Raw genomic sequence first — 24,964 nt, 5'->3', positions numbered from 1 at the left:
TTGCTTTGTTTTATTTTTCTTAGAAATATTAAGTCCAGGCAAATATTTGATGGCATTACTAAGAAAAGATTATTTTCTCAGAAGTAATTTTACCTCTCCAGGGGAGGAAAAACCCAATGTTTCATTTCTGTGGGAAAAAGTCGAAACACGAGACAAAAGTGTTTAGGATTTTGTTTCATGAAGCTATCAGAAATGTGGTATTTTATTGCTTTTGGCACTACCGTACATTGTTTCCCAGCTCCACTGCTCATGTACCAGCACATACAACCTTACACAACGTGACAGGCAAGTAACTTTGGGATCTTATGTAATACAAAATTCCCAAGAAGGAGAGTGGGATGACTCAGGAGAAAGAAGCGCAGCCACATAGTTGGCCCAAAGACAAGGTCTGCCAATACTGAAGCAGGATGCACTGCAGCGCTTATGACCACGAGGAGCGAAGCCTGGGAGATGTGTGGTGGCTTCTGCTCCCCATGAAGGTCCTGCAGGACTGTCGGGAGCCACAAAATTTTACTCGTTTTGCAGCAGTTGCAATCTGCAGCATCGTGGATGTGGGATTTTTTCAGAGAACTGCACAGGCCTCGCGGTGCTCGATGTGAGCACATCACAGCTCTCTGCTGGCAGCAGGGATCAGCCCCAATCATTTGTCTCTGCAGCAGCCAACTCAAAGAGCTTGCAAGTCCTATAGACAGCAGCTTATTTCTGGGTCAGCCGTGACCTTTCCCTGCTCGTATGGATGTCAGCTGCTCTGCACTTATCTCCAGCTGGAGAGGACTTGCATATTTTGCTTCAGCCTGTCACTGGGTGAATACAAAATGCAGTCTGCAAGCACAGAGCAGAAACGTATGTGTCTGTTGGTCTGGTGGAAGTCAGGCCAGCTCTGTTACGGGCCCCGACATTGGCACTCTAGTGTGGGAACAGAACCTGGCTTGTTGGGGCTGATTTTCATAAAACACTTTTTAATGATTTATATTCTTTCTTTGGGTATTAATTTAAATGACAGAGAGAGGTTTGGGCCACTGCATTAAATATATTAACGCATAGTTTTGAGAGTATTTCTGGGCATGGATACCAAAACTGAAAATTCAATGTACTTGCAAAATTGCAAGTATAAATCAAATAACATCTAAAGCATTTCCTCAGACCAATGGTTTTAAGTGCTCTCAACAGCTGGAAAAACTGCAGACTCTTTGCTATGCAAAATTGGCGTGTATAGATTTGGAGCACAGACAGACCTTTGCTAAACTGCAGCAATCTGTCATGTTTAAATGTGTTTGCTGTTAGCAGAGCACAAGCATGATTTGATTACCGTGGTGTTCTGACAAAAAGAGAACCATGCTTTTATTGGGAAAGACAAGAAAATAAAGTTTTTGAGAACCAACTCAAGTTACCAAATATTAGAATGGGGAGTTCTGGTTGTCATCTCCAGCATTTTCTGTTTTGGCTTTCCATTTATTTATTTATTTTGGAGAGAAATGGGTCAAAAATTAGCAAAATACTTGGAAATAGAGGAAAGTACTTGACCTTTAGCTTCTGAGTGAAATCTGCAGTTGCAGCAGATGAAGTCTCATTTTTTTTTACATTATTTATATAGTTTATTATCAGTCTTAGCTGATAAAAATAACCCCTTATTTATTTATTTATTTATTTATTTATTTATTTATTTATTTTCAAAATAAGAGCTCCCTGAATGGTTTTTCTCAAGGAAGATACGGAGCCAAAGAGAAAGTGGTGCTTGGCCGTTACTGATCCTGCATCAAGTCTTTGTGGTATCTCCTGTAGCTGGCTGAATGAGAAATCCAGCTAACTGGCAGAATTAATTTCACTGAGGCTTGCTAATTATACAGTGCAGTACACATCCTGAGGTTTATTCTTCAGAAGAGTTATTTATTTCCACTTTGGTTGTACAAGTCACCTTTTTATGAAACAAGAATTTGAACTTTTGTGTTACTTTGACCAGAAGAGTTCATTAAAACTTGGAAAACAAAACCAAAACAGAACAAAACAAACAAACAAACAAAAAAACTTTGGAGTTCAACTGAATTGCCATAGCTCTTCCTTGCAAGCCCTGCTTCAGTTACCAGCATGTGAGGAGAGGGCCTGGACACCACGCAGAGGAGCACTGCTCACCAACAGGCTGCAGCATCCAGGCAGGGAAAGGCACATGCTGAGCACTCAGTAGTTTAGGTAAGATGCTGCCAAATGGTTGATAATCATCCTGAAGGCAGGGGAATCAGCGTGTGGCTTTCAGTAAAAAGGCTGCGAGCCCACAGCTGCACAGGGAAATGGATCCCTGGTGTTTCAGAGGCTGTGGGAAGTGGTCAGTGAGCTGTGATGAAGCAATTGTGTCAGGAAAAAGCAACAGGATGCAAATATCCCTGCCACAGGGACTGCAAAGAAGAGGCACTAACTTGTAGCTATGTTGTATATTACAGCTGCCTAAGTTTTATCTTGACACAACATGAGAAAGGCCTTCTTCCGTACAGGCCTGTGAGCAGGGCTGTGCCCTGGGCTAGTCACTGCAACAGGCTCAGCTTTGCTTTGCATGTACGCTGGACTGCACTGCAGCGTACTTCTGGCTTGGAATAATCCTGGCTACTTCGTTAGCTGCTGTAGCCACGTATTTCATCTTCATGCAATAGTAATTACTGCATGAATTCAAGGGAGGCTTAAGTGACAGCAGAACTCATTATTTATAGATCCACAGCCTATTCTAAAATGCAAGAGTGCATATGTCGTGTAAACAGGCATGTTTATAATGGGCAAACAGTTGCAGGAGATGAAAGCAGGTACTAAGTCAAAGGTACTTTCCTTTAGTTATAATGCACATGGGAATTAGGAATAATGACTGTGTCCCGGCACTTTTATAGGAGCCTGGGGAGAAGAGCTGCCAAAAGCACTACTGAAAAACAATTGACAAAATATTTATTATTTTCAACCATGTGCATATGCTGGCTTTAACTATGCAAATAGTCTTAGATACAAAGGTCCTACATAATAACTGAAAATAATTCCTGTATTGTTATTGTCCAAAGCGAACAGGCAAACAAAAAACAGATAATGAGCAATTCTGTTCTTTGTCTTTACGCTGGTGATGTTTCTAACATTCCCCAAGTGCAACAGGTATTTATCTAAACTTGGAAAAAGAAAAAAAAGAAAAAAGAGAGAGAGAAAGAGAGTTGGCAAGCAGGATCCAAGTAATATCTGCATTTTTAAAAAATTTTCTTTTCCTGTGAACATTGACACTCTTATGTTTTCGTTTCCAAGATGTAGCTGCAAACCAGTTTATCAGATACAAATAAAATTTTCTTAACTTCAGCAGAGGAGAATAATGAATTGGCTTTATAAGCCTATAAAACAACCCGAGTCTGTGGACATTTGGAAATAATGGTCTCAATTAGGATCTGTAATGCATTCTGTGAGATATCATAAGAAATGTGGCAGCACGCTCATTTTTTTCCTCTCAAAATGATCACCTGCAATATGCAATAAAATGCTAGGATGTACTCATAAAAGAGCCATCACAGTATCCTCCCTAATATATATGCAAATATTTCATCACTTGGAAATTTTGAGGCACATGGGAAAGCTGTTACAAATTAACAGCAACTTCCAGCTGCCATATAAATCAAAACAATAGCTCTTCTCTAAATAAAGTACCCGCTCAGAGAAGTAAGCTACTTGGATTAAATGGTGATATGAACTGGTCCTGCTCGGCACCACTGCAGACAAGAGGCAGAGCCTGGCTCTCACCCCTCTGCGAGTGTCGTGGAATTTCCCATCACTGCTTGCCGCATGGGTTAGAGCACGTTGTGTTGTTCCCACCTTGGGACTATCACCTCTCCAAGGTTGAGACTTTTGCAGTTTAGAGGACTTTACAGTACTCTTTGGTCACTGCACCCATACTGATCCCCTGAGGCCTGACCACTCCTCCTGATTCAAGGCTTCAAGAGGCCTCTCCCTGCTCCGGGCAAATCCCAGAAGTTGAAAGGGGGTGAGGATGCCCTAGTTCGAACCCTTTCCTGTGAAAACCTTTGAAATCATAGATAGTGGCTTGTTCTCTGCACTTTGTACCGAAAAACACGGTAGTACTGCAAGAGACTTCACTCTGCACAGCAGCAGGCAGCAGCAGGATGCCTGCCCACGTTAGCACATCTCTGGAATAAAGCAGCCTAAAGGAAGTAATCAACATTTTTCTAAAGTTCAGGGGAAAAAAATAATAATAATAAAAAAGCGTATAGCTCTCTAAGAATCATCACAACTAAATGATTACAGAGAAGATGGAGTCAGGAAGGCCAAATTACATTAGTGCCCACTGTGATGCTGCAATGGGCAGCGTCCACTCAGGAGCAAGTGCTGCTCAAGTAGCAGCGTACTTTTTAAGTCTGCCAAGTATTCTTGTCCTCAGTGCATGCAGAAAATGATCATTAATCTGTGAAGGAAGACTGTAAATGAGAAACCACTTGTTCCTGATCAAATGAGTAAGTGCAGAAAAAATGGGACATTTATTTTAATAGGTGGCAAGATAAGATAAAAGATAAGATAATCCAAAAGATAAAGATAGCACACCAAATTCATTTTCACTTGTGATGAATTCACAGCTCGCTTGTGTCCTTGTGTATGTGCACTTTTCTGTGTATAAGCTGCCTTTGAATCCATCCATGCTGGATGAACATTGAAAACAATACCGAGGTCTGCACAGAACCCAAGAACTGCTGCCAGCTAATGAACAAAATGGATTTGCAGGCTGCAGGCTGTGCCGCCTGCTGTCTGGTATTGCCCTACTGCCCCCTGTTCTCCTCATGACACACTAAATGGCATCGTGGATGTGGAAATGGGCACTCTGCACCAGCTCCTCTAATCCCCGGCCCTGCTAATGCAGGCTCGTTCCCTACTGACAAACAAGTGTATTTCCTTCTGGTCTAACTTCAAATGTGTCAAGTAGTGAGGCTCTGGTGGAGGTGTATTTCACAGGATAATTGATTTCACTGTCAGAAACGGAGCAACTCACGGCAAGTAATTCAATGGATAACGTTTCTTCCCCTGCCCACGGTAATCCTGCTAGCAGTTCAGGAGTCTCTTGACTGTCTCTGCTCTGGGGAGTGCTTTGTGCACAGATTGGCTGCCAGGCAGAGAGCAGCCCTTTGCAGGTGCTGTCTTGCTGAAGCCTGAGCTGGTTATTCTTGGTCCAGGGACACGGAGCTTCCTCACTGGACACAAAACCCCCATCTTCAGCAGGAGGATCTGAGCAAACGACCAGGGCTCAAAAGCTCTCAGGAGAAGAAAATAAAAAAGGATGAAACAGGAGGGAGCCGCCAAAGGCAGGAAGACTTTTAATGCTGAGCACTGTGTAAACCCCAGAATTCAGTACTGCTTCACAAGTATTTTAGGAGAATACGCCCTGGATCTGATTCTCAGCTCTTCTGGCTCAGAGCATGCTGAAAATTTTCAAAAGCACAACATGTCAAGGAAAAAGAAAAAAAAAAAAGCTGCTTGCTCTGAAATTTCAGAAAAGGAAATATTTTTGCAAACTAAATGTTGAACATTTTCAAGCTAAACTCCAAGGAAAGTTACACCATTTACTAAAGATCTACTCTTGGTTTTGGAGAAGATTAAAGGCAGTAGTGCAGTTTGCATTAGAGAGTGTGAGTTATATCTCTGTGAGTTATATACCATAGAAAATATTGCCCATGAAGGAACTGTTATTGAAAGCTCACGGCTCCTCTCCAAGAACGAAGATTTCTTTTCCTTGCCTCTCTGGAGAAAAGTTTATGATTTATGTGCCCTATTCCCAGACAAGCTGGGATGTTGCTTATTTCTGAGGTGAGCTGTTTTGTTCTTGGACAGGGGGTGGGAGGGCAGCAGCAAGGTTATCAGCTCTGAGGAGCTCAGTCTTATGAAAAACAAAACACGCAGGAGAGGAAAATGGGAAGAAATGCTGGTGTTGGCTGCAGCCACACAGGCAGACATGGTTTATTAGCCAGGAAGAAGTAGCTGCTCACAGCAGCAGCATGGAAAGTCCGGCAGTGCGGGGGCTCACGTTAACTGTTTTATATTTCTTCATGGGAACAACTTCTAACCCCATCCTGCTGATTGCAAAACCCAGGAATTTCATGCTTTGAAGAACTATAATAATGCCTTTGTATATGCTTACATACGTCCATGTGTTGTGATATTTACAGCTGGAGCTGACAGAGGCTGCTTGCTGGGGTCTGCACGTGATGGGAGACCAGGCAGAACATCGTGCAGCTCCTCTGAGCAGGGCAGCACGGAGCAAGTGCACAGAGCATAGCCACAGCTGCCCAAGCCATCACATCATGTATGGGAGGACCAGGGCCACACAGCATGCCTGAGGAAACCAAAGTGACTTGGTGTTTGTCCAGTCCTTACAAGTCTTGTAGTAAGCTGATCTTCACAGCAGCAAGTGGGTACTGTCAGCAGCTGAGGACTTCAAAATACGTGGCCTTCGCTGTCTGACATAAAAAAGGGGCCTTCAGCTGAAACTTCCCACAGAAGTCAGCATGCTCTTTTTCCCTTGGTGTCTATTTTAGCTGAAAAATTAAGGATTAACAGGAAGGAGGGACTGAGCGAACCAGTTGTTTCCCTGAGCTGAACCTTCCGAGGTGTACCATTCCCAAGCATACATGTAGCTTCCTCTGATTTATACTCATAACAACCTGCTTTAAAATATCCCCTGCTTCTCTTTTCTTATGTATAATATTTCATTATTATTATTCATGGTAGCACCCAACGGGAGCTTCCCTCTTGCCAGGCAGTCCCTGCTGCCTGGAGCTCATACCAGAAAAGTCAGGCAGATTGGCGTGCAAACTGCGAGAAGTGACTGCAGGCTCCCAGGAGCAGGTAGCTCCCTCTGCACAAGGGCAGGGGGACACAGCGAGTGTGCTGGCTCCCTGAAATGCCCAAATCCCACTTGCATGCTTCCGCCATTTATAAAACCAATTTAGAGCCACAAATTTCAAAGAGAACACTGTGTCGTACACTAGGCAGCCAGCACCTCGCCGGGCTTTTCAGGAGCAATTAAATTGGTTAACTTACCTAATGGGATGGCCAGAGAGTTTAAAGGGTATGTCTGGATAAGCATATAAAGCTTACCCCAGCTTCTGAGCCTGCAAGAAATGGGACTCTCAGATTTGCCAGAATGGCATTTGTGGCTCCTGCAGGCTGGCTACATATTCTTCAGCAATGCCACCTTTTGTTGGACTGCCCTCTAAAAAATATGACTGCAAACGTTCGCAGAAAGTCTAATTCTTGCACATCTTTCAAAAATTACTAGAGCTCTAGTCTGGCCCTAACTATCTCTTTCACTGCTAGTCACTAACCTGGCTAAATACAGATAGTTCTTCAGTGTCACCTGCCGTGCTTTCTGCCCCTACCCTCTCCTCATGCTCAAACGCTATTTCCACTGCAATGGATCCAAACAATCAAGGCAATGGGAGGAAGCGATTTGTTAATGTGGTACCCATGGCATTAAAAACAAAAACATCAACAATATCAGACAAGTGCCTGAGCAAAAATCAAACGATGGAAAAAATAACATTTCTGTATTACAGGAAGCACACAGATGAGGGAAATAACTCTAGAGGGAGCATAAAGACTTAAAATTTTTAGAAAAAAAGAGGAGACATGCAATCTGCTACATGATTTCGGGCTTTTTGTTTGAATGACGCTGAGCAACCCTTCTTTTAACTGATGCCTAGGAATACAAATTGTCTACTAAATATCCACAGCTGCAGTCTGTTCTGCTATTGAAGTGGCTGCAGCATGTCACTGCTGTTTGCTTTGTGTAAGAAGAATGAAGGGGGAAGGGTTCAAAGAGAGACAGAGACCACAGCAGCATTACTAAGGCCTGTTTATTAAGGCTGTGGTTTTTAATGTTTCCCCTTTCAATTTCCCCTGCTCCTCTTGGTTTGTTCAGTAAGAGAACGGGAAGTGGCAGAGCAAGGATAAGTGAAGAAACTGGGCCAGGTGAGGTCCATGCTCATTTTGAGACAATTCCTCTGAGTAGCATACACAATTTTGTTTTATGGAAAAAAAAAAAAAGTAAAAAAACAAGCAAACAACAACAAAAAAACCATGCTGTTTCCAAGATAGTATGATGAAGGATTTGGAGGGGTTGATGTGATGGAGGTTAATGGTGAATTTGGAAAAATCATTCCTATGCAATGGGGTCTAATTGTCAGACTGTGAAAGTATCTACAGGAAATTCAGGTGTAGGAGCTTGCATCAGTGGCAGAATGAGAAAGGCAGAGGATGAGGACGTGCAGAAGCAGGGATGGTCAAAGCAGAGAAGGACCTTGGAGTGAAAGGATGAAGTGCTGTCATGGGTCAATGAACAGAGCAGAGCACATCTTCTGTGTCAGATCCAAAGGGAGAAACAATACGCACACTGGAAGGAGAAAAGATATTCTTCTCCAGAAAAAATAGCTTATCTACTTAAAAGTTGCCAATTTTTCATCAGCAGCAACTAAAACAAGAGGCTGGTGATTTCTACTATCTCCTTTATCCCCTTCCTGCCAAGACTGGGGATCTGTCCAAAGGTATCACAGATCCCTTCAAGCACTTTTATGTTTCCTGAGGAGATGTAATATCTCTTATGTACTTATACCTCACCCAGGAACATAGCTTGGATTTGTACCTGGTTCACATCCCTGGTGCCCGTGTCTTTTGTGTTGGAAAGGCCAATGCACACAGCTGAATGTGCTGTCTCCCTGTTATTGCTATTATTTATTATTTGTACTGTGGTAGGATATAGAAGTTCTGGTTGTGGCCCAAGATCTTATTTTTCAAGGGACAAATACAGACAAAAGCAATGTAACCTTTTAAAGGACTAAAGTTTTATTGATTTTTTAAGGATGTCTGTAGTATGCAAAGTGTCTTCCATAATGCAGCAGACCAGATTATAAATAACACACAAATGGCATATTAGAAGCCAAAGAGAAAGCAAAGCATAGATTCATCAAAAGCTAGAAAGTCATAGCCCACATAAAAGACCACTGAAGCTCAAGGTACAAAACTCACATGACCCTCTGGAATTAGGCATGTTGTGCATTTTTCACTTTCAAATAAGAGTGATTAGCAAGAGTAAAGGAAGTCGTAGGAATGTTATATATTATCATGTTGCTTAAGTTAGCACTTTCTTTCCAATCTGTGTTGTGTTTAATTCATGGCTGGTGGGAAACCAAAATCACTTTATTTTACAGAGGGAATCAGTTATAATACTATGTTAGATAACAAGACAAAGATCAAAAAGTCACATTTTTAACATTTTAGTAAAGTCATGTAAAATATAATATCCGTGTCAGGCCCTTTAGAACCAAGCATGCCAGTTGCACTCAGAAGTCTCAAAGCATACAATGTTCTTCTGCAGCTCTAATTCCTTCATTTATTGTCAGATGATATTGCCACTGCTCAATCACGAAGAGCGTGAATCCCGCTATCTGCCCACTGATTTCATGGTGGATAAGGGCTTTGTTCTTCTGACTTTGAGGGATACATTTGCACATAGATCAATACAGAAGGCAAGGTGAATTGCATCAGGAAACAGAGACAGAGAATAATATAGTACTTTAAGTCATTTCAGCTACCTGCATTTATCAGAAAAAAAAATACTAATCAACGAACTTAATTAACTTTCAATTAATAAAATCTCTCTAATTTGAGGTATTTTTAAGTCATATTTTAAAATCCAGACATTACTCTATTCAGACACACTTGGAATAATTTTGCTTGTGTTTTGAATAGCTAAAGAACCAAAAGATTATACCTGGGTCCTCTAAATTAAAATTACACTCACTAAAAATGAACCCCGCTTGCATATGTAACACTTGAAGTTTTAGCATATTATGATTACTAAGAGATCTGAATGTTAATTTACTTTATTTTTCATAGCAAATGTATTATTGAAATATAGACATTTATTCAAATTTGTGTAAGATATGCTATGTGCACTAGTGTGAGTACAGTTTTTGGAATAAAAATTGACAAAGTGCTATTGAGAGACAGAAATGTACAGTTTCAAGAAAATAACGTTTTAGACACATTTCACAGCAGGAGAGAGATGGCAACAGAAAGGAAAAGGAGAAGAAAGAGAGGGAAGGATTAAATCAGATGCAAAAAGACATAGAAAAACATTGAAAGATGGGTAAATATATTGAAAGAAAAAAGCAATGGCTTTGCAAATGTTAAACTACTCTGAGTTTCTTGCTATAAACCTAAAACATACAGTAGGCACATTGAAATAAATCTCCATTTACTGAAGTTATTTTGGGTTCCAGTGACTCCGTGTGGATATATGGGTAGCTTGATCGGATCAGGGTAGAAGCATAGCTGAGCACGAAGTGCAGTCACGGATATGTCTGTTCCTTTATGCTGAAAGACGGGCTTGATGAGTTTCACCACATTTCTGCTCTATCAGTTGATTAAGACATCTTTTCAAGAGGCATCATCTCCAAAGTCTCCTTCAACCGGTGCTTGATTGAGTGTGATTTGTCCTTACACCACAGCACAGCAATCTCCTGGCAGTGACTGCAGGCATCATGAAACTGTTCTCATCACACAAGCTGCAACACTCATCTCCATCGCTGTGCTCCCTGAGTGGAGACAAGTAAGGAAATAGATGCTTTGGGCCTCTCTCTTTTCATCTCTTTTCAGAAGGTGTTTTGTTGTCCTTTGTATTTCTGCATGGGAGAGAACTTTGCCAAAGGAAAGAGAACCATGGAATGATTTATTGAAGAAAGTGTGTGATAATAGCAAGAATTTTGAGTTTGCTCTGTTTTGAAATATACTGCTAGTTTCCAGTTATATTTTTCATGGTAATATGAAGAGAGATTCTTAAGCCAGTATAATCTGCTAAAATGCAGCTTCAAGTTTGTTTTTTTTTTTTTTTTTCCCTTAAGTTGTTTTTTTGTTTTTGTTTTAGTATCAATAATATCTTACCTCCCTTTACAGCCATGAGAGCCTTAGAATTGTTTATGTTAGTGACCTGCTTTCTGAGAGCAGTTACCAAAATTGTGTTTAATTCAGGGTTCTGGGTCCATGTATGTCTGAAAGCTCTCCCGGCCTTGCAAGAGCCCAATGGAGAGCAGGGCAGTTTTCAGACCTGCCCTCAGGTAATTGCACAGAAACCATCACATGACAAGAGCTTTTGAAACTCTTGGCCACTCCACACTGCCAGTTTCCTTCCAGATTTTTCATTGCTTGCAGAGCATCCCCTACAACAGAGGTGGACATTGCACCATGGAAACAGAGACACAAATTTGGGATGGCTTCGACAGGTCCATTTTGCTCTTCCATCCATAGGGAAGAGTTGCATCCTAATTCACCATATGCTCACTTATTCTGAATTGGTATAAAAGGTGATCTAGCTTGAATGATAGTTCTGCTTTCCCATCTTGAGTGTATGTAGAGATCTGCAATTAAAATTACCTATTTTATTACTTTTAGTGTTCTATTTCTAATATAATCACATCTGGCTTATATCAGACAGGTGCTAAGCATTTTGTTCAACTGATTATGGAAAAAGGTAAAAGTGATTAGAGGTGACACTGAAATTTGATTTATTTTCCTTTACCTAAAGGAACAATGCAATTACAGGTATTACTATTTAATGTTTCGAAATTACTGTGTTCTTAGAAACAAATCATCAGTTTATGGGGTTGCTACTTCTCTCAGAAAGATAATTCTGCTGGCAATTTGGCTATTAGGAGCTGCTGAACAGAAATTAAAATCTAGGCTGAGCAACACTCATTGAAAGAAAATTATCTGAAGGGATTAATTGATTCTACACTGTAAAGTAGCTCTTCAAGCAGCTCTTTTTCCCATCATCTCCTTAAAGTTTGCAGTGAATTTCAGCTGGCAAAATGCGTACCTTTCAAAGACAGCATAACAACTTTTCCAGGACTGTGGAGACCCCTCCAATGTCAGGATTAAATCTTCCAGCTGCTTAGCAGGGCTTGCAACAGACCCCCATAGTGCAGGGCCAGTGCCAGGATCTTTAGGGCAATGAGCCGCTGATGATGCTGGGATACTGGGGAGCATTTCATAGAATTATGGAATCATTTAGGTTGGAAAAAAACCTTCAAGATTATCAAGCCTAACCATCAGCCTTACTACTGAGTCCCATCACTAAACCATGTCCCTTAGAGCCATGTCCCCACTTCTCTTAAATAGCTTCAGGGGTGGGGACTCCACCACTTCCCTACCCAAAGCTGAGTCTGCTGCTGCCAATGGGCTCCTCTTATTTGAAGTACGCCTTTGTGTTACATCTCTTCATGGTGATACACTTAATTTGAAATTAAAAGGAACTTCCCATATTTGTGTGTGCACTTTGTAGTGGTTCCATTACGTATGGTGACTGTAATAACCTACGTGAAATGCCCTACCACAGAACTGAGCCCCATCAAATCTGTTGAATGGGGATTTCTATCGAGCATAGCTATAACTTTGCTTCATGTAACAAACACTTCTCTCTTATTTTACCCATCCTAAAAAGTCATACTTCATATATGAAATTTCAGGCTGCTCTAAGCAACAGCATCTTTCTTTTGCCTGAAATAGATAATTTGTCCTACATTAACAGAGTGGAATAGGTAAAACATCTGGATCTGGCTTATGAAAAGTTTATGACTGCATTGAAGATACTTGTAACTATGATACATGATGGTCTCACTTCAAAATAAATTATTTAACAATTCATATTTTTTTAGACTTTTAAAGCCATAAATCATATTAGCATTTTTAAAGAATTTCATAAATTAACCCCAAAAAATAACCTTGTAATTGAAAAGCAAGTCAATTAAACCTAGGAGAAACCAGTCAGTCTGACTATACACTTTTGATGTTACTCCTAAATGTACCAAAGCTTATTTACAATTAATAATAATAGTTTTATTCAGAAAGCAAATATTTGAAAAGATATGCTTTCTGTTAAAAAAAAAAAAAAGAAAAAGAAAGTAAAGTAAAGTAAAGTAAAGTAAAGTAAAGAAAAGAAAAGAAAAGAAAAGAAAAGAAAAGAAAAGAAAAGAAAAGAAAGGAAGGGAAAGGGAAGGAAAGGAAAGGGAAGGAAAGGAAAGGAAACAGAAGGGAAGGGAAGGGAAGGGAAGGGAAGGGAAGGGAAGGGAAGGGAAGGGAAGGGAAGGGAAGGGAAGGGAAGGGAAGGGAAGGAAAGGAAAGGAAAGGAAAGGAAAGGAAAGGAAAGGAAAGGAAAGGAATAGGAAAGGAAAGGAAAGGAAAGGAAAGGAAAGGAAAGGAAAGGAAAGGAAAGGAAAGGAAAGGAAAGGAAAGGAAAGGAAAAAGAAGAGAAAAAAGAAGAGAAAAGAAGAGAAAAGAAGAGAAAAGAGAAAAGAAAAGAAGAGAAAAGAAAAAAGAAAAAAAAGGAAAAAGAAAAAAGAAAAGAAAAAAAAAGAAAAAAGAAGAAAAGAAAAGAAAAGAAAAGAGAAAAGAAAAGAAAAGAAAAGAAAAGAAAAGAAAAGAAAAGAAAAGAAAAGAAAAGAAAAGAAAAGAAAAGAAAAGAAAAGAAAAGAAAAGAAAAGAAAAGAAAAAAAGAAAGGAAGGGAAAGGGAAGGAAAGGAAAGGGAAGGAAAGGAAACAGAAGGGAAGGGAAGGAAAGGAAAGGAAACAGAAGGGAAGGGAAGGGAAGGGAAGGGAAGGGAAGGGAAGGGAAGGGAAGGGAAGGGAAAGGGAAAGGAAAGGAAAGGAAAGGAAAGGAAAGGAAAGGAAAGGAAAGGACAGGACAGGAAAGGAAAGGAAAGGAAAGGAAAGGAAAGGAAAGGAAAGGAAAGGAAAGGAAAGGAAAGGAAAAAGAAAAGAAAAAAGAAAAGAAAAAAGAAAAGAAAAAAGAAAAGAAAAGAAAAGAAAAGAAAAGAAAAGAAAAGAAAAGAAAAGAAAAGAAAAGAAAAGAAAAGAAAAGAAAAAAGAAAAGGGAAAAAAGGATAGTCTGACCTTTCAAAAATCTTTTTGCTCACAGACTTTTTGTCAGAGACAGTTTGGGGCTGCTGCTCACCAGTTACCACTACTGATGACCTAGTAGGTGTAAATCCATTGGTTCAATTTGCTTTGCAAAACAGTGTCTCCTTCTCTTTGACAGTTCTTTTGCAGGCAGTTTACCTTTGTATTATAGGAACTTCTGTTTATTTCCCATTGGGATTTTAAACCAGCAGTTTGGAGCAATAAATGTATTATTTGTTCCAACAATTGGCTGCACGAAGCTGTTACAGACATTTTACTCAGTAAAGGCATCTGGCTAGAAAAAGGCAATGTTAACTAGTATCATAACTATAAAAATAAAACCAAGCTTAAGATCGTAACTGTAGCAATAACCTTGCCCTAATAGTATAAAACAAAATAGGACCTATTATGGATTTATTTATTTATTTTTTTATTACCATCTGTCACAATTTCCATTTTGGATGATTGTGGAACAGTTTCATCGTCTCTTCACACTAAACAAGTTTGGAATAAAATGCAAGTTAGAAGGAAATGAGATAACATTAAATCAACTTGTCCTGGTAAGTGCAAGCATTGGTATCATCATCTTGATTTATTTCTTCCTACCCTTTAAGATGTTGGCTTATGATCTCCATTCCAGTGAGAAAGTACGAGACAGGAAGCGAGGAACAGCATGGAGGCACACAGTATTTCTGTTTTAGTAAATCTCCTTGAAATGACACCAAAACATAAGGGGTACATAAAGTAAAACCACCACAATGATACGGAGAAACAATATTCTTTCCCTGTTTAAAATGTCAATGCTGTTCCTAACGGGTAGGCGAAAACTAGTGAAAGGATCATTAAAAGAAAAATTAGCACAAAAAAAAAATTGGGAAGGAGTTGGAATAGCTTTTACAAATGGCACATGTCACGTGAGTTTTGGGAGGTTGACAGTTTCACTGGGCATATTGATGTAAATGATCTGGCCAGAGGAAGAGAAATGGGACAGCTTCCACAGCAGAAGAGGCCCTCCTGGAGGTGACGCTTCATTGTCTTCCCAGTGCCAGTCCCATTGCTTCACCCTGAACACCCTGGCTGCACCAGAACACAACCTGCTGCACCTGGTCTGTGCTGTAGTCAAAATCACACCAGGGACCGGTCTGTCCTCTCCATTATCTGCCTCGTCAGCCTTTGGGCCACCTGGAAACTAGATTTGCTATGCTTTTAAGGTTTTCTCTCCAAACCACTGATATGAGTGCTAAGCAGTGCACAGCCAAACTTTCTGGCCGTGCTCTGGCTGCCCACTGTGAGGACCCACAAGAAACCCTGCTGCCAGTGATGACTCCTCGTGGGTAATTAATGTGTTCTATCCTAGCTGTCAGTACTGACCCCACTTAAGCCAAAGCCACTGTATAAATTTCTGCCATCAAATCTATCTCCTTTAGGAGTATGCAAAGCTGTGGTCTGTGATTTACAGTCTTAGGAGCTGAAGAGTCCAGTGTAGATGGAGTTATTATTTATCGGATAAAGTTCATTCCAGTTTCTACCTACAAAAGAGAGAAGCTGCTGCAGGAAGAACACAGCTGGATTAAAGTAACTAGAGATACAGTCTTTTTTTTTTTTTTTTTTTTTTTTTTTTTGTGGACAGCATGGCTATGTAATTCTAGCTATGCCAGAATGATTTTGTGTGCATGCGTGTGTAGGTAGGTAGAGAAAGGGTGCTACAAAAACAGTCCTTAGCAATACTCCGAAATATGAAACTAAAGGGTGTCATATAAATATTTGCTACAAGATTAAAATGACTTCCTATGGATAAATCTATGCAATATATTTATTTATTTCTATTAAAATTACCTAAACATTACAAAGGTTGTTTGCAAGATTTTTTTTTTTAAATCCCAATTGTTTAGTTGCTAACAAAGTGTGTTATAATAAATACACATTTACAAATTTTTACATACATTTCTAATTCATAATTTCACAGTCTTCTTTCTCAAAGACTGGTATGAATATACTGTCATTGTAGAGAATTTCCTTGACTTTATTTTTTTCCTTTTCTAACAAGATCAATATGGTATTAGAAAATCTGAAACAAAGTAAAGCAGCTGTTGGCTTGTCAGTGTAAAACAACCTACAAATGCATAAATTTGTGACATATGTTCACTGAAACATTTTTGACATGATTTTGGCTCAACATACTGTATGCATCTTTCCCTAAATACTATATATATACTCTTGTTTAATATTCAGAGAATTGTCTACCATTTCCCAAAAGCATAAATTAAAGAAGCAATATTTCTCTGTCATTACAGTTTATGTCCTAAAATAAAAATTCAAGGTTAAAATGATTTCCCAATCGCTGCACCAAAAGAAAACATCACAGAAAATGTATATGAACATGTAAATTGAAGTAAATTAAATGCTCTGTGTTGCAGTGGCAGAAGGGTATTCATCACTTTGTAGCAATTAAGACAACTTGGTACACAGTTTTCATCATTTATAGAAGTTGAGGGAAATCTGGCTGTTATTGCTGTTTAATGTTTAACTGATCAGCATTACCACCATTACATGTAATTCACAATGTTTTCTGAAGAGAGTTTGAAATTCACTTCTTGCAGGAAAATTGTATCATTTAATATTTTATCACCTTCCCTCCAAACTCCAATTTGCCTGTTCAAAACTGAAAACCACTCCCAACAAGGTATTTACTCCCAGCAATCTTGTTCTTCTAAAGGTGTTGACTGATTCAGAGCCAAGCCCAAAGAAATCCCCAAAGCACGAAGCGCCCTGCAAGATGCCAATACCCCAACGGGCAGATGGAAATTTGAAAATTTTGAATTTTGAAAACCTATAACCTGGAGCAAAGCATGACAGCAAAGCTTTTGTGAGGCACACAGCCCATGAGAGAGAGGTGGACCATCCTCCAACTGGCAGCTGGGCACTTGGGCTGCCCACCTCTTGCCCCAGACAGGGCTTAGATAATGTAGTATTTACATAGGGGAAAGTGATTTGTATGCTGCATGCTGTTTTTTTTTTTTTTTTTTTTTTTTTTTTTCTTTTCCTTCCCAGACTCAAGCTGAGTTTTTTGAGTCCATTTTATTCAGCATTAGAAAGCCTTGTCAGAAAAGCAACAAGATACAGAGGACGTGTCTTCAGAGGAAAGAAATTTAAATTTTAGTCAGCATTTTTATGTTTTAAAGATCTAAATGTTTTAAAAAGTGGTAAGTTATATACTATTAATTTTTATGTGAGTCATACTGTTAATTTTTATGGGATCCATATACTGGTGAATAAGTCTATAACCCCAAATTATCTCCAATTCTATAGTTTCTTATCTAGCAGAATGTTATTTCAGTCAGGAGCAAAGCTGCTGCAGTAAATCATCATCATTAATTAGTTGAATCAATAAGTTTCCAAGTCTGATTTCAGAAACTGTAGTTCCCATTTTCATGGATGCTTCGGGGCAAAGCCTGCTTGCAGAAACTGTGGTGCAAGTTCTGAGAGTCAGCATTTATGCTGGCTGAGGAGCTGGCCACAGAAAATTAAATTTTACTTTTACTGAATATCAGTTTGGCATATGCCCACTGCCATCAGTATCTTTCAGCTGGGATTTATTTATTATTTCCTTGTGTTTCTAAGAAATCTGCATAGCTAATACAAACACGGTTTTGGCCAATCTGTTTACACTAGAAATTCTCAGGCCTACACGCCTCTTCAGTCCCAAGCTCAATTTGGAGCAGTGGCTGCTGGGGACAGGGAAGTAGGCATGGCCTGGGGCCTAGGGTTCAGCCTACTTAAACCCAATTCAGTGGTAAGGAGGCTGGCTTGTATAGATGCACTGGCTCCTGGAGTTGTCACACATACCCAAGTGTTTATTTCACAGATTAATTTGGTCATTTAAAAAAGCACGGAGGAACTCTTTATCCATTCGAACAAATTAAACATGTTCAGAAACTTTCTGGAAACGCTTAAATCCCTTTAAGCTCCCAAATAACATGTCTGTATCCAGACTGCGGGGTTTGGTTTCTTGATTCCCAAGCCATGTCCAGGACACAGGACAGTGCCATTAGCCATGGTGAGAAGAAACATGAGCAATGTGCGAGGGCAGTGCCCAGGAGCAGCCCTGGCCACAACAGCAGCCACTCTCCACAAAGTCCTTCATTGCCCTGTCGCCAAGCCTGCCCTTCCTTGCAAAGCCTGTGCTGAAAATCAGTGGGTGTGTTAGGCCGGCTTTGGTGGAGAAGAGATATGTACATGCCCTTGGCTGAGTATTTAATAGTGGCTAACAGGGGAAGTGAGCTGTCCCTGTGCCCTGGAGAGCTCACTGAGGTTCAAAGTGTTAGGACATTGACATACAAGTTTTCAAAATACAGTTTTATATTAATCAGAAGTGGACTCGAAACTTTCCTGTTTGTGTTATACCATCTTCATTAGCCTGAGGAAAAATATAGCCTTATCTAGGTGGAAGCAAAAGAAATGAATTCCTTAATTCAAGCAATAACAGGCTTTTTCAGTCAGGCCACGCAATTATGTTTGTGATTTAATTTGATATAGTTGCAAAGTTCTCCCGTCATTTATTGGTTGTGCAACATTTGAAAATGCGCAGAATGAGAAAATACTGGAAATTGCTTGCAGCTAGTAGAAATATAATTTCATTCTGCGTTAGTAGAGAATGCATGTGTCATTCAGTGCCAGTGGAAAGTTTTATATCTTTTCCTTTTATGTCTGTTGTTAAGAAAAGTCAGACAAGAGGCATTGTTCACAGTCTCATCAAGTCATGCTGCCATGAAAAGAAAGACAACAGCAATTAAACTAGGCTGATAATTATCAAGACAACAGAAATCAGACTCAGTTTTAGAGGACAAAGGAGTGGGCAGGGGGCCAAGAAGAGTTAAAGGATGTAGTCTCTCTACCTTGCTGAAAGACAAGATCAATTTTGTTTTTTGAAGATTGCTTCAATATCTATAAAGGTCTACCCATTCTTTTCTTACAGCTTCCTTTCATAGGAAACCTCTTTCCATTTAAGGACTAGGGCTTGCAGCAGAAATTATAGGGTGGAAGCAGCCTGTGCTATGCAGCAGGTCACATTATGTGATCAAAATGGTCTTTTCTGCTACTAAAATACCATTGCTAGATATTCTCAGATTTAGTAAGCAGTTTATGAAGCACTTTGAGAGCCTCCTGGAGCAAAGCCTATAATTAGGACCACGTGATGCTATCTTAACATACAGGGATGGACAGCCACATCTATGCTGAGCAGTGAGTCTGTATTGCACAAATCAGTGTTAATGAGGGTCCTCAGGCTTCCTTAGTCTGTTGCCCTCCCAATCCCCAGGACTTCTTCATCTCATCCAGAAATGACCCCTGAAAAATTCAAGGCCAAGGGGAACTGTGTCCTAATTGAAAACAAAGCCCCACTGAGGAAGATCACTACATTTTACTCAATTAGAGTCTGTGTTTGACACTGTGAGCCATAATTTATCCAGGAAAAATGTGCCTGTAGTCTTACAGCAGCCCCTCAAACTGACCTACATCCTCGGGGAATGAATTTTGTTCTTGGATTCCTTTGAATTTGTATCTACCAAATGTTGCTGACAGCAGGAAAGAGAGGTTTGGGGATTAGAACTCTTTTCATTTGTCTTGATGCTGTCTGCCATAAATATTGTTGCCTATGCAATGATGGTAAGGCCACTATGCAAGCATGAGAACAGAGTAATTGTAACTATTAACGGTACTAAGTTTTCCACATCTGTGGGCAATAAACTCAATTTAACAGAAAAAAATATGGGACCAACAAAACATTCCACAACACCTAAACCTAAACTTGCTATTCAAGTTCAGTTCTTCCAAAGTACCACTTTGTTAAGTCAACACTTAATCTTTTGACTGATGATGGTGAAATTATTACTTCCTCAGGTCCCACTCTTTAAAACATTTAACCCCTTATATCTCTTAAAAGCACACTTGTGGTATCTGCTGCTTTTCTATCAATACTGTCACTGTGGTTGCTTGGAACTGGACGCCTTTGGGCATCTGGCCTTTATAATACCAGTCACAGGGGGACACTTGAGCCTGACATCGGCTTACAGTTCATGCAGTGACACTTCTAGAAGATGAGCTGTCAAGCTCTTTGGTGCCTGAGGGACATCACCTATGCCATTGGTACAGGAGCTGAAAACATACGTGTTCTTTCTAGCAGCTGAACTAAAGGCACTTCATTGGGTAAATGACAACAATGTGTTGACAGATGTTTTAGGACCAGTACAGAAGAAAATTTCATTCTCAAGCTGTGTGAAAATGGCAGAACACGCATACACATTTGTGTGTGTGTATGTCGAATTTTGCTTTCTTAATGTTTAAAGAAAGTTTAAAGATCCTTTAATGTCTTTAAAAGTGCAGTCGTGTCTTAGAAAAACTGCATCTTCAGTTCATTTATGAACAGTCACATTTGTAAATTTTGGCTGGTATAAAACTCTTCACAGGCACATACATTTCTAGTATGAGACAAAGATTGGAGACTATGGTTACATTTAGGTGGCAGAGAGTAAAAGGTTCGCCACTGCGTAGCTTGCGGAGCATACAGCATGAAATTTTACAAAGCTCTTTGTCACTTCATTGTTTTGATTTTCATCTTATATTCATTGTTTCTGCCTTTTTTTTTTTTTTCCCTCCTGCTACTTTTTTTAGATGAGGGTCATACTCTGCCATTTAGTCTACACATTACTCCCACTGATGTCCTACTTATCAGGATGGGACAGTGTATTTAAGAGTTAAGCATCTGAGATAACTCTGTTATTCACATATCCTTCCTGTGTGATGGCTACCTCCACACCCATACATTATTTTCCCCTTACCCGTACCTTTTCCCCTCCCTCTTCCCTTCTCCCCAGTTTTCCTGTTTGATTCCCACTTACCAGTTCTTTCTGACTCACTCTCAGACTTGTTTTGTGCCTGATAGTGAGAAACCTTTTGCCCCTCACCAGCCAGCTCTCACACCATCACCTCCTTCACCATTTGCATCCACATGGAAGAAAAGGAAACTTTTAGTCTAAGAAGCTGCCAAGCCACCGTGACCAAATCTGAGCTGAGCCCACACAGCCAACATCTGGTATCAGTGGCAGATCCGGGCCTATATTTTAACAGCATGCTTTGCCTTGGAGAACTTGAGGTTATGGAGTCCTGGGTGGGCAAGAAGCTTTGGGTTAGCAGGGAGAGTCTCACAAAATATATTCACGCAGTCTGACCGCATTCCTCGGGGCTGACAGCAGTCACTGAGCATTATCTCCATGCACTCTAGCTGCTATGTCAGTTACTTCTTCGCTGAGCGGTGAAGAACAGGCAGCTGTAATTTATACATCAACAAACACGATCATTTGTGTCACAGAGCTTAGAACAAGGGGGAGAAACTGTTTTGGTCAAGTTTTTTTAGGGAAAAAAAAAAAAAAAAGACATCTATAGCCACAATAAAATATACAGTGACCTTGTACTTGATATTGTGCTCCTTCAAAAAGAAAGATAAAAATATTCAAAACTTGGAAAAATGTCTCCCTTAAAGCAGTATCACCACACTTGTATGTGCTTCACTTGTTAATGGTTAAATGTAAAATTACGTTTCTTTTTAAAAGATCTGTTTCAGTTCTGATGCTGAAAACCTGAGATATACAGTGACACATTTTGCTTGACCTGAACAGTTTTGGTTCCTGGCCATCTCAGATAAATTTCTTCTCCTCTTTTCGTTGCACTCTTCAGTTTTACAATCATTAGCAGTTAGAAAGCAAGCAGTTGCTCACACAGTTCAACTCGGATAGTTTGCAACTGCATGAGAAAGAAACTGAGGGAGCAAGGCTCTGCCCTGGGTGTGGATGTGAGCCTTTTGCCATGCATCTAGATCAAGAGAAACTCATGCCTTGGTCCCTGGGGACACCAGCACCACTGGCAAGCTGTGCAACAGCCAAGCTCTGTGCCTGCACTGGAAGAGGTTGTAAGAGGGATTGAAATGCTTGCCATGTGGGGAAAAGAAGATAAATATCACTCCATTGTATTTATTGATCACATTCAGGTTGTGGAAGCTTGAAGAGAAATAGTCCAGAAAGTTAAGACAAGAAGAATCCTTATATTTCTCTGTATATGTGAGTTACAGATATGGAAAATTCATGTATGCAATGAAAATTTTGCACAGGTTGGACAGTACTATTCCTAGTGTTGCAGATTGCTCTCCTACTGCAAGTAGCTGCCTCCTTTGCTACATGTCTGAGAGATGATTTCATATTTTAACAATCCTCTTTTCCTATTGTATGGATGGGAGGGACTTCCTACATTTTATGAATCAACTTGCAAATTTGAGAGCTTCCCATAAAATCATTCAGTAAACAGGATAAGTTTGCTCTAAACAGTTTTCATCCAGTAACGATTCACTCTAAATTCAGCTAGCATCAACAAACTATTTTCCCTCGTGTTCTTCTAATATCTTTTTCTTGATGTAGAACAACAAGAAAAAATAATAGCTATTTTGTCTACACATTGAAGTATTTAAGTTAATTATACTCTCTACCAATAATGACAGTACTTTGGTAGTCAACTACATTATTTTCATTTTAAATGCAAAATAATGAATGGAATTAAAATTGGAATTGATTGGATTTAGTAAGTGTAGCATTGCAGAAAATTGAAGTAGGAAAAGTTTCAGAAGTCCACTACTTGGCATAAACAAGAATTTCACAGAAGATACTCTTACTGGAATACATTAATAGAGTACAGAAAATAGACTTTTATTACAGGTTATAGAAAAGATTGTCAGAAAGATTGACGGTACAATAGTAAGCAAAAGATAAAAAAAAAAAAAGGCAATTTCCAATTTTACGCATATTGAAATTCATACCTGATAGTTTTCAGTGCTGAAGTTAACAATAATAACAGGATAAGGAATTGATAAAAACAGTAAAAAAAATCTTCACCCAACAGATATAACACTGTATAAGGTTGGGACATACAAATGAGTCTCACTAGGCATTTGCATAATGCAGATTAATATGTATGTTTTCTTAATTCATAAGCTGCTATTTCAAGTGAAATACTACCAGGAACAGATTTTTAGGCTTCTCTGTAGTCCTACCAAGGGGTAAAAAGCAAACATAGTAGTTGCTCAAAGACAAATGTCAACAGTAACTTGGGCACCAAACTGGTGCTACATTAAAGTGGCTTGAGACCAGGATCAACAGTTGTCAGAGCAATAAGGGGGTGACAAAATGGCTTGACTTATTTTAAGAGAACCTAAACATTGTGTTAATATTGACAGCTGACAGTGAAAACATTGTTGAAAATGGAGTGTGAGACAGAGGTTTTTTCGATAGCCACAGGATGTCCTTGGAACAGAGGCTGCATCTCAATGAACTTGATTTCATTCACAGTACATTAGAAAGAAATTAGTTAGGGTTGAACATAATCATAATGTCAGGGTATTTTCTGCTCCAAGATCCATCGTTCCAGTTAAGAACCGTGCCATACTTGGGAAAAAAATGTCTTGTTTCCAAACACACAGCAAATCACTTCCAGACCAAACACAATGTTTCTCTCCACCTTTCTTCTTCCCGTGTTTTCTTCCTGTTTCAAGCACAGTTATAAAAACTCACGTTTCATCTCAGCTGCTTTTGTCAGGAGAGCTAATGAGTTGGGGAGGGCATAAAGAAAACACAGTAGAAATGGGGTCATGGAGAGGTTAAACTTCATGAATTTATTCATTGGGATTCAGCTCACGCCCTCCTGAAATGAGATGTCATCATTAAAATTGTGGATGACACTGTTGCACAACGATGCTTTGTGACAAGCTGTTAGAAAGACATGAAGGAAATAGGTTTCATTTAGTCTTCAATACATCACTGAGATAAGGAAACAAGCCCAAATGAAACAAACAATCTCAGAAAAGTCCTGAAAATAATCTGTGTCTGTGTAGGATGACCGTAAAAGATAAATGTTCTAATTTTATTAAAAATAAAAAAAAAATAAAAAAAGCATCTCATCATTCCTTTCTTTCTTTTCTGTAATTAGTAGTTGTGAGACATGAATAGCACAAGTATCTTGGAAATGAATATTTGCTTATTTCATCCTAGTACTTTTGGTATAGCAGAAACGTTGGCTGAGTGGTTTTTTAACAGAAGTGAAGAATCCAATTTTTTGAAAAGGAGAAAAAACGGAGTAATGACCATATCTGTTGAAGCGTGAAGGGTACGGACTAATTGGAGGTGCAACCCAGGGCTGATATAGCCCTTTCAGTGTGCAGGCTCACACCACTAGCAGGTGAATCAAACGGCTGTCCCAAGGCAGAAATCAGTCACGTTTGGGCCAGTCCTGACTGGTGCTGTTCTGTCTTCTTCATCAGGGCTTGGCATCTTCTCCCCAAAAGTTGCTTTAGTGCATTATTATCCTTTATTGTTAGATGGCTTTCAAGTAGCTAAATGAAATCTTCCTGGCGGTAATTGGAAATCATTACTTTGTGCCTTATCTGCAATAAACCCTTTCCTCTTTGCCCTCTGTACATTTAAACGCTGCCACCCTATCCCACCTTCAGTTTCCTCTTCCTTTAATTTGCTACACCTCTTCTCTCAGGCTCGTTTTGGGGTCTCCCCTGGCTCCTGTTCCCCTCTGGATTCCCCCTTGGTTCCTGTCTCTCTCCAAACCAGTGCTGCAGACATAGTGGTTTCTAGCTAATACCTCACCAGAGGAGAGGAAAAATTGCCTGTCTACAGCCTCTACTCCCATTTATGCAACCCAGAATGGCATTTGCTTCTCATGAAACAACATGCCATTTACTGTCTGATTCACCATCAAACACAAACCACTTCTGCTGAGCTGCTGCTTGCCAGCATGCTCCCGTCTTGCATTTGCAGAGCTGGCCACTAACTTGCTGAAGTGGCTTAACTACCACTTCTCCCTGCTGAGCCTCCTTTTATTTGCTGCAGACCATACCTATACTTTAGGAAGAACATTTTGGATTAAAATCCCATCTCCTAAAATGTTTCCA

This window comes from Cygnus olor, chromosome 4 (genome assembly GCF_009769625.2).
Source record: "Cygnus olor isolate bCygOlo1 chromosome 4, bCygOlo1.pri.v2, whole genome shotgun sequence".
Classification (NCBI taxonomy): Eukaryota; Metazoa; Chordata; class Aves; order Anseriformes; family Anatidae; genus Cygnus; species Cygnus olor.
The sequence above is the reverse complement of the archived record's forward strand: the minus strand, read 5'-3'. Positions refer to the sequence as shown.